At 49.0% G+C, this 5,562-nt stretch overlaps 1 long non-coding RNA gene across 1 annotated transcript; it reads left to right on the forward strand.

Moving 5' to 3' along the window:
- Positions 1 to 789: 789 nt before the first annotated feature.
- LOC124669864 lies at positions 790 to 1,629 on the forward strand. The gene is made up of 3 exons (XR_006992343.1): positions 790 to 957; positions 1,046 to 1,116; positions 1,601 to 1,629. It is a non-coding gene; the product is annotated as an uncharacterized LOC124669864 (long non-coding RNA).
- The last annotated feature ends 3,933 nt before the right edge of the window (positions 1,630 to 5,562 follow it).

Raw genomic sequence — 5,562 nt, forward strand, 5'->3', positions numbered from 1 at the left:
TGAATACATTAGTTTGTAAAACCTGCGTTCCAAACAAGTGTTTTAGATGAAAAGGGTTTTGTAGTGTTTTAGGTAGTGTTTTGGGTGGTTGGTGTTTTCACCCAAAACACTCCTCAAAACACCCCTAAAAACTCAAAAAACCACTGGCACCGAATGAGGCCTCAGTGGGAAAAGATCTCCCTTCCCCCTTGTCGTCTTCTCCCCTCACGAGAGGAGCGTGACCACCGTGGTCCTCCACCACCACCGCTCCCACCATGCTCCCCCTCTCCTTTTAATCCCCTCCTCGAGGCCCAGAAACCCTAGCCTTTCTCCCACCCTCACGCTGCCATTCTCTTCTTGTTTGCCCTCAGTTCCTTTCTTCCTCCTCCACAGAGAGCAACCGAAACACCACCACCGTGAGTACCTCGCCATGGCGCCGCCGCTAGAGACCGCCCCTCGCTGAGCTGATGCCACCGGGAGATGCGCCTCGTTCTCCTCTTCAACCTGGTGCAAGGAATCGAGCCGGGAGCCCTCTAATCAAGTGCACGGTCGCCGATTCTCCGCGCCGGTCGGTGTGCTTCTTCTTCAATTCCGGCCACCCTCGTCCGCCCCCGGCCAAACCGGGCACACCTCCGGCTTCCCCAAGTCAAGGCGCACCTTCGACTTCCTCGTCCTCGTCCCGGATCGCCTTGAACCGACAGATACGTGCTCGGCTGCAAGTATCCGCCATGGTTTCTTCAATCACCGAGCTCCGTCGTGGTTGGCTCTAATAGGGCGCGACTCTGGTCCACTTCAATATTTACACAACAGCGTAGTGGTTTGTTCCTTTGCTTCAGATCGAGAGGTCTTTGGTTCAAATCCTGCCCGAGGCATTACCTCACGTTTTTGCCTTCTATTTTGGTTCAGATCTGGCGCTGAGATATGCTTCAATTTCGGTGGAGCCTTCCCGTATTCAACATCACCAGCCTAGCCCATTTGGTTCGTTTCTTGATCCCTCAAGTTGCAGGTCCTGAGATCAAATCCCAGGTGGAGGTGATTTTTTTTAACCCACCTTTTCACCTCTCAGATCCGCCGATGGGCCTTGGCCCAGGTTCCTTCCCTGGCGCTACTCCTCTATCCGTCGCCAGCAGCATGCAGGTTCAGCCCAGTTCGTCCCCAGCCACTGTTTTGTTTTTCAGGAAATGTGTTGGCTTTGTTAAAATCATATCTCTCAAACTATAACTCGAAATAAAATGTTTTATATATGAAAATTGATCAGAAAAATGTGCTAAACATGAATATGCCATCCATTCATCTGTTTGCATCTTGCATCATGTCGCGCGTTGATAGTTGTGCATGTTCACCTAACATATATGCGGTGTATTTCGGAACACCGACTAGGTTTTCCCCGCTCCGTTTAATAATGAAGTAGCTCACCCTTGCCATGTTATATCATGCTATCCAACCCTTAACTTTGCCGGTAAATATGCAACTCCAACTCTAATTTGTTTGTCCGGGGTTCCGACTCCGATTAATATGGTTAAGTTGCATCGCACCATATCTGCCATGTCATGCATATCATCTTGATCATGCTGGTTCTTATTCCGTAGTTGTAAGACTTGCATCCGTTGTGTGTACCAAGCATTTGCTTCTTCCCGGATAGGATCACGAAGTGTTGATGTGAGATACGACGAGTTCTCCGACAAGTTCTTCTCGTGACTTTCCACAAGGCGAGCCCTCTCTCTTCACCTATTTTACTCTCTCCCTCGCATTGCTATCCTTATGTTGCGATTATTTATCGAGTCACGTGTCCTATCCACTTGTGTACCATAATAATCCTATATGTATCATTCCTTACCCATAGCCGTTGCTTGATGTTTGAGCCTTGCGAGTCGTAGGCGTGTTTAGGCTCTGTTGTTTATCTCGATCTGTTATCGGGATATGTTGGGTTGTTGGGAGGTTATCACATGCTATATCGCTTGTTGGAGATACACATGCTCTATTTAATTGTTAACAACTAAAATTGTAAGCGAGGCATCCGTGAGCCCCTTTGCGAAAGCATCGGAACTTTGACTCGCTAATGTCCCCTAGGACCCGAGTTCTTGTTATCCGTTCCGAGATTGAGCGCTCTACCCATGCGTGGGGACGATTATTGGGACCCCCTCACCCATTACCTTTTCTCAAGTCGGTTGAAAAGGGGCCACAACCTTGGTTTTATTTGCCTATGCCATGTATGCCATGCTTTACTTCCTGTTGCTTTCGGGTGTTTACTTCCGTTGCCTTCGCGTGTTTATATTCCGTACCGTACCCCGCGGAACGTTTAGCGAAGCGTGTGGTTTGCACGCCTAGCCGTTAACGCAAACCCCGAGTCCGCTTCGAGTACGGCCGGACTTCGTTACGGGTAGCTTAGTCGGGTGGCCCCCCTAGACTTTCTTGTTGAACCGGGAACGGTCTTGTTGTGAGACATCCACCCGTCGTAAGTGGGTCGAGCATGCGTATGGTTACATTTGGGCAACCCCTGCAGGGTGTACATCTTATCGATAAGCCGTGTCCGCGGTTATGGACGACTTGGAATTGTATAGTTTGATCATAGAACAACTTACACCGTTATCTTGTTGCTAATAATCTGCTAATAACTTGCGTAGTAATATAGCATTACTACAACCGATACCTAATAAAACTTGTCCACCGTTGAGTGCCTTTTACATTGCCTCTTCGCAATTGTTGAAGGGGATATGTGTAATCGGTCGGGTTATGTTTGTGTAGTATTTATCTCGTTACCTTATGCGCTCTCTTATCTTCTCCGAGTAGACGGATGTTGTAGTGTGTCTCTATTGGTTATAGTTTTGCTGCCGCTAAACCTACCATATAGCCCTAGGCGATATATATATATACTCGCTCAGCGAGCATAGCCATTTCTAGTCTCGCTAAGTACGTGCCGGAGTTCGTTCCTTGGTACTTACTCTCGCCTTTTCCCTTTCTCTTTTGCTTCCTCCCTTTTGTCGGCAACCGATGGCCCGACTTTGACAGTGTACAAGATGATGACGTTAGCAAGGTTACCCTTCCGGCTTGGCTCAGGCAGGGTTATGGACGCCATCGGTTATCTTCAGGACTCTTAGTCACTTTTGTATCTTGTCCGTACTCGGACGTATTCGATCTTCTGTATGATTCGGATCTTTGTATTGTATATTTGTATCTTGACTCGTTGGAGTCGTTGTTGTAATATATGTATCTTGTGGGATCTATTGTAATCCTGTTGTAATGTTACCTCTCGTGTTAATTCCTCTGGCATCACGTGTGTGATTCGTCGCGCACGTCGTGTCGGAGGGCGTCTCAGAATCGATATCGTGCGGATTTCGGCGGGATCGCCGGAATCCTCGGGATACCGGTTCCGGGCGTCACAAGTTGGTATCGTAGCTCGAGTTGACGGTACCCCACTAGTCCAGCCTGTAGGATAACCTTGCCAATGGTCGTTAAGTTTAGAGTGTCAAAACCTATTTTCTGAAAATTCGTTGGATAGTTCTGGTTAGCTCTGATTTTTCTTCTTATCCCTATTCCTTCTCCTCTTACCTTTTGCGCGTTTTGAGTCTTTTCTCTTATCTATTTCTCTGAGTCTTAGGTTCCGACGCGGGTTGGACGATCTCTGCCTTAACCTAATAGGACCGATCTTTGAAGACCTCCCGACAGAAAAACATCATCGGCGGCTACCTCTGTCTGCTCCGTTGACATCATCTTTGGTTCTGCGATCCTTCTTCAACTCTTTGTGCTGTGTCCCCATCGAGTCTTCGTTGACAACGCCTATCAAGATCGCCAATCTGAATTTCGGGAGTGGATTGCATGATTCTCCTATTTGTGTATCGAGTAATGTTTTGTGTGCGGGATGGAGTAGCTACCATACCGACTACTCTTATCATTGCTTTGCTACATTGAAATTGGTGGATCCATGTGACTGTTACTCCTTCCTTTGTTTTCTCCGGAGTCATCCTCGTCATCGGAACAACGACTTCTTGTTAGTGGTGTCGCCGATCTACGTGGAGCAAGAACTCTTGTTAGTGGTGTCGAGAAGATCAACAATTCGCCAGAAGAAGGTCCCACGTCCAGGTCGGGTGAAGATCAACGATGCGCCAGAAGATCCGATAGTTCACCTCTCTCCCCCGTACCTTAGCGTGGGATCTCGGGGCGCGATCCCTTGTTAGTGGTGTCGATTGTAACGGCCCTGGGTAATACCCCTACTAGATTTGTTTGTTGTTTTTCTTTTGTGCATCATCATGCATCATATCATACATGCATTTTCTCACCAAATAAAATTATTTTATAAACCTAAACTATTTTCTTTTCCCTCTCATATGGTTGAATAAAACCTTCCCTTCCCTTTCTTTTAACAAAACCCTAACAAACAAACTATTTTTATTTTGGTATAAAAATGTTTGGCAATGCTTGCAAATTATTCCCCCTCTCTTCCTCTCGTATTCAAAATTATAAGTTTTGTTTGAGAAGGTTTCAAACCAATTTGCAAAACAGTTTTAAAATAAAGGAGAAAAGGAAAACCCCTCTCCCCTTCCCCGGGCCTCTCTTCCCTCTGGCCCATCTTTGTTCCAGCCCGAGCCGGCCATCCTTCCTCTCCCTTCCATCCCGGAGGCCCAGCCCACCTTGGCCCATACCCCTTCAGTGGGAAAAGATCTCCCTTCCCCCTTGTCGTCTTCTCCCCTCACGAGAGGAGCGTGACCACCGTGGTCCTCCACCACCACCGCTCCCACCATGCTCCCCCTCTCCTTTTAATCCCCTCCTCGAGGCCCGTAAACCCTAGCCTTTCTCCCACCCTCACGCCGCCATTCTCTTCTTGTTTGCCCTCGGTCCTTTCTTCCTCCTCCACAGAGAGCAACCGAAACACCACCACCGTGAGTACCTCGCCATGGCGCCGCCGCTAGAGACCGCCCTCGCCGAGCCGATGCCACCGGGAGATGCGCCTCGTTCTCCTCTTCAACCTCGGTGCAAGGAATCGAGCCGGGAGCCCTCTAATCAAGTGCACGGTCGCCGATTCTCCGCGCCGGTCGGTGTGCTTCTTCTTCAATCCCGGCCACCCTCGTCCGCCCCCGCCAAACCGGGCACACCTCCGGCTTCCCCAAGTCAAGGCGCACCTTCGACTTCCTCGTCCTCGTCCCGGATCGCCTTGAACCGACAGATACGTGCTCGGCTGCAAGTATCCGCCATGGTTTCTTCAATCACCGAGCTCCGTCGTGGTTGGCTCTAATAGGGCGCGATTCTGGTCCACTTCAACATTTACACAACAGCGTAGTGGTTTGTTCCTTTGCTTCAGATCGAGAGGTCTTTGGTTCAAATCCTGCCCGAGGCATTACCTCACGTTGATCCCTCAAGTTGCAGGTCCTGAGATCAAATCCCAGGTGGAGGTGATTTTTTTTAACCCACCTTTTCACCTCTCAGATCCGCCGATGGGCCTTGGCCCAGGTTCCTTCCCTGGCGCTACTCCTCTATCCGTCGCCACGAAAGCATGCGAGTTCAGCCCGGCTCGTCCCCGACCACTCGTTTTGTTTTTCGAGAAATGTGTTGGCTTTGTTAAAATCTTATCTCTCAAACTATAACTAG

Source organism: Lolium rigidum, chromosome 7, assembly GCF_022539505.1.
Source record: "Lolium rigidum isolate FL_2022 chromosome 7, APGP_CSIRO_Lrig_0.1, whole genome shotgun sequence".
NCBI classification, from domain to species: Eukaryota; Viridiplantae; Streptophyta; class Magnoliopsida; order Poales; family Poaceae; genus Lolium; species Lolium rigidum.